Source organism: Gossypium arboreum, chromosome 10 (genome assembly GCF_025698485.1).
Source record: "Gossypium arboreum isolate Shixiya-1 chromosome 10, ASM2569848v2, whole genome shotgun sequence".
In the NCBI taxonomy this organism is placed as follows: domain Eukaryota; kingdom Viridiplantae; phylum Streptophyta; class Magnoliopsida; order Malvales; family Malvaceae; genus Gossypium; species Gossypium arboreum.
In genome coordinates, this window is record NC_069079.1 from 98661413 (window position 1) to 98674960 (window position 13548).

A 13548-nucleotide genomic window follows, 5' to 3' on the forward strand; every position below is an offset into this window, starting at 1 on the left:
TATGAATGTGTGAAAATTTCAAGCTTCGATTTAGTCGATTGCATGTGAATTCAGTTAGTAGGACTTGTGTGACACTTTTGAAATGTGATAGGCTAATCTATAAGGACCTAATAGTGCATGTAATCAAAAGGGGGGACTTGCATGTCAAATTTCCCCCCCTAATTGGTAGTGGCCGGCCATGACAAAGGATTATGGGCAAAACATGTCATAGACATGTTATGTTGGTGCATCATGGGAGGAAAAAATAAATTAATGAGTATGGGTAATAAAGAAATGGAAAAGAAAAAAAAAGAAAGGATGTGTGAGTGTTACCCCCCATTTTGCCGTGAGTTGAAGAAAAAAAGAAAAAAAATTGTTGTTCATCCTTTTTCATTTCTTTGAGCCGAAAATTCTAAGGAAGAAGGAAGGAGTTCTTGCTTCATTCTTGGTTTGGAAGAGGATTAGGAGGAGGTTTGGCCATACTTGTGTCTAGATTAAGGTATGTTTGAGGTTGTGCCATGAGATTCATGCATGATTTTAGTTGCTAGCTTGAGTTCTAATTAGCCCATGGTTCAAATCTTTGCTATGTCATGGGGATGATATTCGCCAAGGTGGATTTTGTGTTAATGCCATTGCATGCTAAATATGAAGCTTGATAATGATACATGTGATGGTGGATTAAGGACTCTTGGATTTTCTTTTTAGCATTTTTTTGAGTGAGACATTAAGTTCTTTGTTTAACCATGACCAAAATTGAAATGGTATGGTGTTGTGATGTATTCGCCATGGTATACCCATAAGTATGATTTATGCTTATTGCATGGTAGGTAAGATTTGTGTTTTGGAGTTATGTTCATGTTTAGTTATAATCAACTTGAGATTCGCCCTTGCACCTATATGTATATATGTTTGCACATGATGTATTGGTATGACATATATACTATCTCAAGGTATATATTTACTTATGATGATGTTTGGTTATGAAGTAAATGATAGATGCGTATTGAGCTACAATATGTAATGCATTCGTTAGTAAAATGTATGCCATTTATGTGTGGTATTAAATATGTAATTGGCCTCAACATCAACATGCATATTCGCCACATGAGATGGATTGGTGTGCATGCATTCGGTTAGAGGCAAGCATATTGATGCCTTTATCTTGGTTAGGACAATCGGCTAAAAAGGAGTGTGGGTTAATATCTTGAGTTGATGCATGATTTCACATGTATGTGACTTTAATGTCTAATGTATAAATGTGGGCTAAGTGCCTTGTGTTCCTCTTTTCGATGCTCAAATGATTAAATCGATTTATTTATTTAATTAAGCTCAAAAGCAAAGGGGATCTAAATCCGATAAAGGGAAGGAAAAAGTGGTCGAATAGCCATCGAAATCGTTCGACAACATCCGAGGTAAGTTTTCGAGTAATGGAACTTAGATTATGATCTAATTAGATTATGTAATAAACAAATCAAAATCATGCCCTTGTATGTGGCTATTGAGCCGAAATTGTAAATATGATAAGTGTCTTGTGTTTGAGCTTTGGTAATGAGAATGTAATAAGGATGTGTTATGATTTGTTGATATATGTGCTTGGTTATTCGAATGGTATCCTGGCTAAGTCCCGAAGGCTTTTGTGCTAAGTGACTAAAACCGGGTTAAGTCCCGAAGGCATTTGTGCGAGTTACCAAAACCGGGTTAAGTCCCGAAGGCATTTGTGCGAGTTACCAAAACCGGGTTAAGTCCCGAAGGCATTTGTACGAGTTACCAAAACCGGGTTAAGTCCCGAAGGCATTTGTGCGAGTTACTAAATCCGGGCTAATTCCCGAAGGCAATTGTGCGAATTACTATAACCGGGCTATGTCCCGAAGACAATCGAGCGAGTCGCTATATCCGGTTAAATTCCGAAGGTACGTGATCCGGGAATGAGCAATCTTGCTGTAAAAATTTCAGCTAATACGCTTGCAAAAAAAAAATTCCAGCAATGAGGTATGTTCGTATGTGCTTTGAATTAGTTGAGCCCTTACAAATAAGTATTCGCTCAGTTGATAAACGAGCTATCGGCCTTTGGCTAAGTTTATCTTTTGTGTATGAACATAAGGGTTGGTAATGTGAAGTATGATATTGAGAATGTGTGCATATGAAATTATCCGTTTAGCTATATGAATGCTATGCTTTTGTTGTCTTGGAATCCTTGCTCAAAACTTACTAAGCATAAATTGCTTACCCGTTTCTTTGTTCTCTGTTTTATAGATTTTGGCTCGTCACCTATCGGACTCGGGATTTTGGAAGTCGAAGTCTCCACACTATCAAAGCCCCCCTTTTGGTACAATTTTGGTTGAACTTTGAAATGGCATGTATAGGACTACCCTTTTGTTGTTGGTCATGTACCCATGGATTTTGTGTAAATTTGGATAGCCATGCGAAAATGGCTTATATACGTTTTAGCATAGTACCATAATCGTTTTGTATGTTGATCATTAAGAAGTATGGAAATGTTTGGAAACGATTAGCCATTGGAATGGTTAATCATGATCATACTTTGTGCCATGTATGCAAAAAGGGCTAATTGAATCATGGAAATTATGAAATAGGTAAAGTCTACCTCAAAGGCGATGCTGACAGCAAGAGTGATGTGGATGTGAAAATCACTAAAAATAGTAGGGATGGAATTAAATAGTGAAAAAATTATGTAAATGAACCTTGATGAATCTACTTTCATATGGAAGAAACGAAACGGTCATATGAGTTATATGTTAAGAGATATTTAGGTTTTCGTGGAACAGGGCCAGAACGATTTCTGGAATCCCTGTTCCGAATTTGGAAATTCATTATTAATTAACTAGTGAAAATTAGGAGTCATGCCATATATTTATAGATTCCTCTTTGAGTCTAGTTTCTATAGAAACAAACGGCATCAGTATTGCATCCCTGTACAGGGAGATATCCAAGTCGTATTGCGCGAAGGTCAGTGTAGTCGATCCCTGTAACAGGGGAGACTTTAACTAATAAACTGTACTAATTGGCCCGACTAAAATTTCTAGAAAAAATATGTAGATGGACATATGAGTCTAGTTTCAGGAAAAAATTACGAAACTGATTTTTGAGCTTTGAAACTCAAGATATGATTTTTAAGGCGACAGTGACGCAAAGAACCAAACTTGTGCGGAAATTTTTTAATGGATTGTGAGAATAATTAAGTTAAGTCTGTGCGCACCTTGTGTTCGACTCCGGTAACGGACTCGGGTATGGGGTGTTACAATTTTATTGGTATCAGAGCTACGGTTTAGTCGATTCTAGGACTAAAGTAATACGTTTGGGTCTAGCTATACATGCCATTTTATGTGATTATTTGATAGTGTGGTGATTTCTGACAATTGCAAATGTGTTTATTTATAGTAATGGATCCCGATCCCGACCGAGCGGTAGTGATGATCTTGAGAGTGTAGCGCTGCTCTCGACAAGGGACAATGGCGGACTCTCAACCTAATGCTAGTAATCCAAATGATGAAGCTAGACAAGCTTTCTATAGCGTGATGAATGATTGGTTCAACCAATACATTCGAACTAATACTGTTGTTCACAACCTCCATTCCCAACAAACACAACCCCGCACCTACAATGCCTCCAGAATCGACCAAATAAGGTCAAATAAGCCCCAGTTGATGAATCCGAAAACATGGGGCTACTGAATTTAAAGCTACGGATAGCGATGATGCCGAGCAAGCTGAATTTTAATTGGACAACACTATCCCGCATTTTCGATGAGCTATCTTGTACACCGATGAATGCCTAAAGTGTACTATCTCCTTGCTATGCGATTCGCCTACTATTGGTGGAGTACTCGACTTCACATTGTGCCCCGAGAGCAAGTAACTTGGGAGTTTTTCCAAACCGAGTTTGGAAAAAGTATATCATCGAGATTTGTTGATCAAAACGGAAGGAATTTCTTGAGCTTAAGCAAGGTTCTATGTCGCCATCGATTCGACGAGCGAAAATTTGTTAGACTTAGTAGATACGCCGGGAATGTATTTCGTCCGAGGCTATCATGTGTAAACGCTTCGAGGATGGGCTGAATGAAGATATAAAATGTTCATTGGCATTCTTGAAATACGAGAGTTCATAGTACTTGTCGAGCGAGCTTGTAAAGTCAAGAGCTTAGAAAAAAAAACAAAAGTTGATGTGGGAACGGAGAGTTTCCTAAAAGATCCTCGGAAAGTCTCTTCAACAGCATCGAAGAAATTTCGTGATGATGTGGGCGGTCTAGAGGCACCGGGCCTTTTTAGACGAGATCGTGATCGACCCTCTGTGGGTACACGAGGCACTTGATCGCCCGGTGTTGGGAATGAACGCCGAGACGTAAGCGAGTGTCGACATTGTGGCAAATGGCATTCGAAGTTGTAGATTCCATGACCGCTCTGTTACAAGTGCGGATCAGTTGACCACTTCATTAAAGATTGCCCGAGGTTGCACGAGCAGAATGTAAATCGAGTAGGAAACCGGTGCTACCATCGCTCAAGGTAGACCATCTAGAAATATGGGCAATGCTAGTGGTGGTCGAGAGGATCTAGAGATGCTACGACCAGATCCGAGGCTCGCGCTCTGCTAGGGCTTATGCAATACGCCGCACGCGAGGATGCTTCCTTGCCGGATGTTATTACGGTACTTTCACTCTCTTTGATACTAATGTGATTGCTTTGATTGACCCCGGTTCTACTCATTCTTATATATGCGAAACCTTAGCATCCAAAGAAGACTTTACCTATTGAGTCTATCGAGTTCATAATTCGGTGTCAAATCCTTGGGTCGTTACGTGCTTGTCGACAAAGTGTGTAAGAAATGTCCCTAGTAATTCGATGTTCTGTTTTCCCGTGGACTTGATGCTTCGCCGTTTGATGAATTTGATGTTATTCTTGGTTTGGATTGGTTGACCGTGCATGATGCGGTTGTGAATTGCAAAAGCAAGACTATTGATTTGAGGTGCGCAAATAACGAGATGATCCGAGTTGAGTCTACGAACTTAAAGGGGTTGCAGCTGTAATATCATCAATGTTGGCCCAGAAATATGTAAGAAAGGGGTGCGAAGCATACCTTGTGTATGTATTTGATGATAAGGAGTTAGAGATAAAACCCGAATCTATGCCGATAGTTTGTGAATACCCGGATGTTTTTCCTGAAGAATTACCGGGTTTGCCACCTGTTTGGGAGATAGAGTTTGGTATTGAGCTTGTACCTGGGACTACGCCGATTTCGATAGCTCTGTATCACATGGCACCAACCGAGTTAAAAGAGTTGAAAGCTCAGTTGCAAGAATTGAAGGATAGAGGTTTCGCTCGACCAAGCTTCTCACCTTGGGGTGCACCAGTATTGTTTGTGAAAAAGAAGGACGGAACCATGAGGTTGTGCATTGACTATCGTCAGCTGAATAAAGTGACGATAAAGAATAAATATCCGTTACCGCGTATTGATGATTTGTTTGATCAACTAAAGGGAGCCTCAGTGTTTTCAAAGATAGATTTGAGATCGGGTTATTATCGATTCTTGGATTCGAGATTCGGATGTACCCAAAACTACTTTTAGAACGAGGTACGGTCACTACTGAGTTCTTAGTAATGCCATTCGGCTCACTAATGCCCTGCGGTATTTATGGATTTGATGAATCGGATCTTCGACGAGATTTTGACCGGTTCGTAGTTGTGTTCATTGATGACATCTTGGTCTATTCAAGAGATGAGACCGAACATCTTTGAACACCGAGATTAGTGTTGCAAATACTACGGGATAAGTAGTTATATGCTAAGTTCAGCAAGTGTGAGTTCGGTTAGAGAGGTTAGCTTCTTGGGTCATGTGGTATCTCAGATCGGTATTCGAGTTAATCGAGCAAAATTTCAACCATACTTAGCTGGAAGCCTCAGAAATATTCTCGAGGTTCGAGCTTTTGGGGCTTGCTAGGTTACTACCGACGGTTTGTAAAGGTTTCTCGATGATAGCCACACCCATGACGAAGCTACTTCAAAAGATGTTAAGTTCGAATGGACGGAAAAATGTCGAAAAGTTTTGATCAACTGAAAACTTATTTGTGGAAGCTCAATTTTAGTGCGGCCGAATCGGGCAAAGAGTTTGTCATCTATAGTGATGCCTCCCTACTTGGGTTAGGTTGCGTATTGATGCAAGAAGGTCGAGTTGTGGTCTATGCGTCGAGACAATTAAAGCCACATGAGAAGAATTATCCGACCCATGATCTCGAATTAGTCGCCATCGTATTCGCCTTGAAAATATGGCGACATTACTTATTTGGTGAGAAGTGCCATGTATTTTCGGATCACAAAAGTCTCAAATATTTGATGACTCAAAGAGACTTGAATCTCGACAAAGGCGTTGGCTTGAGTTGTTGAAAGATTATGAGCTGGTCATTGATTATCACCGGGAAAGGCTAATGTGGTTGCGGACGCCTTAAGCCGAAATCACTTGTTTGCTATGAAGCGATGAATGTACACTTGTGCGTTTCTACCCGACAATGTGTTAGTAGTGAATTAAAAGCCAAACCATTATTGATTCATCAAATTCGTGAAGCTCAGAAAGTCGATGATGAATTGGTTGCAAAACTGGCTGAGTGTGTTCCGAACAAGGAATCGGAGTTTCAAATTGATGATGATGATTGTTTGAGGTTCAGAAGTCTTTTGTGTGTTCCAAGGAATTCGGAACTCATTTCGATGATTCTGAACGAAGCCCATTGTAGCCGAATGTCAATTCACCCGGGGAGTACGAAGATGTACAATTGAAACGTCGATTTTGGTGGCATGGTATGAAACGAGACATCTCCGACTTTGTTTCGAGATATTTAATATGTCGACAAGTGAAAGCGGAACATCAAGTGCCTTCAGGATTATTTCAGCCGATCAAGATACCCGAGTGGAAATGGGATCGAGTCACAATGGACTTTGTGTCCGGACTGCCATTGTCCGCAAGTAAGAAGGATGCGATTTGGGTTGTTGTTGATAGACCGACTAAGTCGGCTCACTTTATCCCGTGCGTCACGGATTTTTCATTGGATAAACTAGCTGAATTGTACGTTTCTCAGTTGTGAGATTACACGGGTACCGATTTACATTGTGTCGATAGAGATCCGAGATTCACCTCGCGATTTTGGAAGAAATTGCAAGAAGCTTTGGGTACCAAGCTGCATTTTAGCACCGCTTTTCATCCACAAACCGATGGTCAATCTGAGCGGGTAATTCAGATACTTGAGGATATGTTGAGATGTTGCGTCCTTGAGTTTAATGGTTCATGGGAACGATATTTACCTTTGATTGAATTCGCTTACAACAATAGTTTTCAGTCAAGTATTAAGATGGCACCTTACGAGGCTTTGTACGGTCGAAAATGCCATACACCATTGTTTTGGACCGAACTCGGTGAAAGTAAAATTTTCGGACTGGACTTGATTAAAGATGCTGAACAGAAAGTAAAAGTAATCCGTGAAAGTCTAAAGACAGCCGCAGATCGTCAGAAATCGTACGCGGATTTGAAAAGAAAAGACATTGAGTATCAGGTGGGAGAAAAAGTGTTTCTTAAAGTTTCGCCTTGGAAAAAGATACTCAGATTTGGCCGTAAAGGCAAATTGAGTCTGAGGTTCATCGGGCCATATGAAGTATCCGAACGAGTTGGTCCAGTTGCATATCGATTGATTTTGCCTCCTGAACTTGAGAAGATTCACGACGTCTTTCATGTTTCGATGCTTCGACGCTATAGATCTGATCCATCGCACATAATTAGTCCATCAGAGGTCGAAATTCAAGTCGATATGAGTTATGAAGAAGAACCGATTCGTATTCTAGCTCGTGAAGTGAAGGAGTTGCGAAACAAAAGGGTTTCGTTAGTAAAAGTGTTCTGGCTCAAACACGGGATGGAAGAAGCTACTTGGGAACCCGAGAACTCTATGAAAGAGCGTTACCCAAACCTATTTACGGTAAGATTTTCGGGACGAAAATTTCTTAAGTGGGGAGAGTTGTGATGCCCAAAATTGACCCTAGTCGGAAGTGGTTTGGGACCGCTAAACCGAGTCACCGAAATGTTTGAACGTAATATTTATTGTCTAGAATATGTAATTATGAATGTGTGAAAATTTCAAGCTTCGATTTAGTCGATTGCATGTGAATTCAGTTAGTAGGACTTGTGTGACACTTTTGAAATGTGATAGGCTAATCTATAAGGACCTAATAGTGCATGTAATCAAAAGGGGGGGACTTGCATGTCAAATTCCCCCCTTAATTGGTAGTGGTCGGCCATGACAAAGGATTATGGGCAAAACATGTCATAGACATGTTATGTTGGTGCATCATGGGAGGAAAAAAATAAATTAATGAGTATGGGTAATAAAGAAATGGAAAAGAAAAAAAAAAGAAAGGATGTGTGAGTGTTACCCCCCATTTTGCCGTGAGTTGAAGAAAAAAAAGAAAAAAAAATTGTTGTTCATCCTTTTTCATTTCTTTGAGCCGAAAATTCTAAGGAAGAAGGAAGGAGTTCTTGCTTCATTCTTGGTTTGGAAGAGGATTAGGAGGAGGTTTGGCCATACTTGTGTCTAGATTAAGGTATGTTTGAGGTTGTGCCATGAGATTCATGCATGATTTTAGTTGCTAGCTTGAGTTCTAATTAGCCCATGGTTCAAATCTTTGCTATGTCATGGGGATGATATTCGGCCAAGGTGGATTTTGTGTTAATGCCATTGCATGCTAAATATGAAGCTTGATAATGATACATGTGATGGTGGATTAAGGACTCTTGGATTTTCTTTTTAGCATTTTTTTTGAGTGAGACATTAAGTTCTTTGTTTAACCATGACCAAAATTGAAATGGTATGGTGTTGTGATGTATTCGGCCATGGTATACCCATAAGTATGATTTATGCTTATTGCATGGTAGGTAAGATTTGTGTTTTGGAGTTATGTTCATGTTTAGTTATAATCAACTTGAGATTCGGCCCTTGCACCTATATGTATATATGTTTGCACATGATGTATTGGTATGACATATATACTATCTCAAGGTATATATTTACTTATGATGATGTTTCGGTTATGAAGTAAATGATAGATGCGTATTGAGCTACAATATGTAATGCATTCGTTAGTAAAATGTATGCCATTTATGTGTGGTATTAAATATGTAATTGGCCTCAACATCAACATGCATATTCGGCCACATGAGATGGATTGGTGTGCATGCATTCGGTTAGAGGCAAGCATATTGATGCCTTTATCTTGGTTAGGACAATCGGCTAAAAAGGGAGTGTGGGTTAATATCTTGAGTTGATGCATGATTTCACATGTATGTGACTTTAATGTCTAATGTATAAATGTGGGCTAAGTGCCTTGTGTTCCTCTTTTCGATGCTCAAATGATTAAATCGATTTATTTATTTAATTAAGCTCAAAAGCAAAGGGGATCTAAATCCGATAAAGGGAAGGAAAAAGTGGTCGAATAGCCATCGAAATCGTTCGACAACATCCGAGGTAAGTTTTCGAGTAATGGAACTTAGATTATGATCTAATTAGATTATGTAATAAACAAATCAAAATCATGCGAAATTGTAAATATGATAAGTGTTTTGTGTTTGAGCTTTGGTAATGAGAATGTAATAAGGATGTGTTATGATTTGTTGATATATGTGCTTGGTTATTCGAATCGTATCCGGGCTAAGTCCCGAAGGCTTTTGTGCTAAGTGACTAAAACCGGGTTAAGTCCCGAAGGCATTTGTGCGAGTTACCAAAACCGGGTTAAGTCCCGAAGGCATTTGTGCGAGTTACCAAAATCGGGTTAAGTCCCGAAGGCATTTGTGCGAGTTACCAAAACCGGGTTAAGTCCCGAAGGCATTTGTGCGAGTTACTAAATCCGGGCTAATTCCCGAAGGCAATTGTGCGAATTACTATAACCGGGCTATGTCCCGAAGACAATCGAGCGAGTCGCTATATCCGGTTAAATTCTGAAGGTACGTGATCCGGGAATGAGCAATCTTGCTGTAAAAATTTCAGCTAATACGCTTGCAAAAAAAAAATTCCAGCAATGAGGTATGTTCGTATGTGCTTTGAATTAGTTGAGCCCTTACAAATAAGTATTCGCTCAGTTGATAAACGAGCTATCGGCCTTTGGCTAAGTTGATCTTTTGTGTATGAACATAAGGGTTGGTAATGTGAAGTAAGTATGATATTGAGAATGTGTGCATATGAAATTATCCGTTTAGCTATATGAATGCTATGCTTTTGTCGTGCTGGAATCCCTTGCTCAAAACTTACTAAGCATAAATTGCTTACTCCGTTTCTTTGTTCTCTGTTTTATAGATTTTGGCTCGTCAGCTATCGGACTCGGGATTTTTGGAAGTCGAAGTCTCCCACACTATCAAAGCCCCCCCTTTTTGGTACAATTTTGGTTGAACTTTGAAATGGCATGTATAGGACTACCCTTTTTGTTGTTGGTCATGTACCCATGGATTTTGTGTAAATTTGGATAGCCATGCGAAAATGGCTTATATACGTTTTAGCATAGTACCATAATCGTTTTGTATGTTGATCATTAAGAAGTATGGAAATGTTTGGAAATGATTAGCCATTGGAATGGTTAATCATGATCATACTTTGTGCCATGTATGCAAAAAGGGCTAATTGAATCATGGAAATTATGAAATAGGTAAAGTCTACCTCAAAGGCAGATGCTGACAGCAGCAGTGATGTGGATGTAAAAAATCACTAAAAATAGTAGGGATGGAATTAAATAGTGAAAAAATTATGTAAATGAACCTTGATGAATCTACTTTCATATGGAAGAAACAAAACGGTCATATGAGTTATATGTTAAGAGATATTTAGGTTTTCATGGAACAGGGCCAGAACGGTTTTTGGAATCCCTGTTCCGACTTTGAAAATTCATTATAAATTAACAAGAGATAATTAGGAGTCATGCCATATATGTATAGATTCCTATTTGAATGTAGTTTCTATAGAAACAAATTACATCAGTATTGAAGCCCTGTACAGGGAGATATCCAAGTCATAATGCGCGAAGGTCAGTGTAGTCGATCCCTATAACAGGGGAGATTTTAACTAATAAACTGTACTAATTGGCTTGACCAAAAATTCTAGAAAAAAATATGTAGATGGACATATGAGTCTAGTTTCAGGGAAAAATTACGAAACTGATTTTCGAGCTTTGAAACTCAAGATATGATTTTTAAGGTGACAGTGATGCAGTAACCAGCTTGTCTGGAAATTTTTTTAATGGACTGTGAAAATAATTAAGTTAAGTCATGCAAGATTTTGTGTTCGACTCGAACGGACTCGGTGCGGGTGTTACACCTTGAGTGATTTGAGTGAATCTTTAGTGAGGATGTTAAACTCTGCGATATTTTGATTAAAGGTAATCACTTAAATAAGGGGAGACACCTTTGTTTTCATGATAAAATGCTCAACTTGGAATGTTTGAAACTCTGATGTACTTTTAGTTGAATTTTCAATGTATGAATTGTAACACCCCGTACCCGAGACCGTTTCCGGAGTCGGACACGAAGTGTGAACGAACTTAACTCATTTATTTATACAGTTCATTTTACCATTTCCAGACAAGCTGGCTAACTGCATCACTGCCACCTTAAAAATCATATCTCGAGTTACAAAACTCGAAAACCAGTTCCATAAATTTTTCCTGAAACTAGACTCATGTGTACATCTAAAATTTTTTTTCTAGAATTTTTGGTCAATCCAATTAGTACAGTTTATTAGTTAAAGTCTCCCCTGTTTCAGGGTTCGACTACTCTGACCTCTGTGTATTACAAACCAGATATCTCTCTGTACAGAGATTCAATGACTATTCCGTTTGTCCCTAATAAAAGTAGACTCAATATGGAATCTGTACATATAAAGTATGACTTCTAATTATCTTTGTAGAATTTATGGTGAATTTCTAAATTCGGGACAGGGGATCCAGAAATTGTTCTGGTCCTGTTTCACAAGATTTTAAATATCTCATACAGTATAGCTCATATACTTGTTTTACTTCTTCCATGTAAAAATAGACTCATCGAGCTTCGATTCCATTATTTATCCATTATTTAATTCCATTTCTACTATTTTTAGTGATTTTTCAATTTCACCACACTACTGCTGTCTGCCTCTATTATTAGAGTAAATTTTTTTTTTCTATTAGAGTAATTTAGCATGCATATCACCAAGTATGATCATGACTAGCCACACCCAAGGCTAATCATTACCAAGCATTTCCTTACTACTCAATAACCATATCATGAGTGTAACACCGGAAATGATTAGCCATGACAAACGGCATAATAATTAAATAGACTTTAACTGTTACTTATAACTAAGTATCATAAGACCCAATTCAACTTAACATTTATGCCATTTTCGCATGGCTAAAAGTATACATACCAAAGTTCAAACAAAACATAATAGCCTATACATGCCGAAATGTTCTCTTAGACCAACTAGGAAGAAGATACCAAAAAGTTGCAAGCTGGTGCGATGACTTCGACGGTGATCCCGAGCACACAAAAATGGATCAAAGGAACCTAAATAAGTGACAAATAAACACACCAATGAGTATATAACTCAGTAAGTCATAAGCATTACATACCGTATAATTATAAGAGATCATAAGAGAAGCAAATAATGCAAAAAAAAATCAGTTACTCCAACTATACCGAGCTACGTTATCATTTCTTAGAATTTCGATTCAATCTCATGCCAAGTCCTACAATCAAATCAAACACCAAAACAACCCAATTGATTTAGACCCGATCCCTCAAAGCATGGAATTTTGATGCACTAGACAAATTTGTACCTACTCAGTACATGCCTCAAGTTCGATACTTTAGTTACTAGTTCTACCACTTCGTTCTTTCACGCTCATTTTATATTATTAATCGAATTTGCACACATAGTGCTCGTCACACTCGCACACATAGTGCCATAGCACACCGCACACTCAGTGCATTGGATTTTCTCTTATACTTCAACACCCAAATCGGCACACATAGTGCTACTTAATTCCGCACACATAGTGCCACAAGTTAACTCATTTTGATAAGGAAATTTACTTAATTTAAATAGCACTTATGGTCATATTAATAAATAGGAAAATTATTCCAAGAGAACTCCTAACGAAAGGAATCCCTTTTATGATTCACTAATATTATTTATATACAAGCTAATCAACCTCACAGGAGTGCTTAAGGACTTACCTTATATTGGATGAAATAATTCCCAATCGACTACTCGATTATCTTTGCTTTGCCTTTGTTTGATTCTCCCCCTTTGATGTATTGATCTAGAATAAACACATTTAGTAGTTTAATTTTCTTGCTGGATACTTATGTGTATAATTTAACGGTTTTCACTCCATTTCACAACTATCCTTGTTCAAAATATCAAAACCTTAACCAATATTCGATTAATGCTTCAAGGCCAAATGTATTATCACTATTAAGGTAACCTAGTCTCAAGTATTTTTAATTCTAATATACAACATCATGAATCAACTCAACCTTATAAGCCAATATTACTCC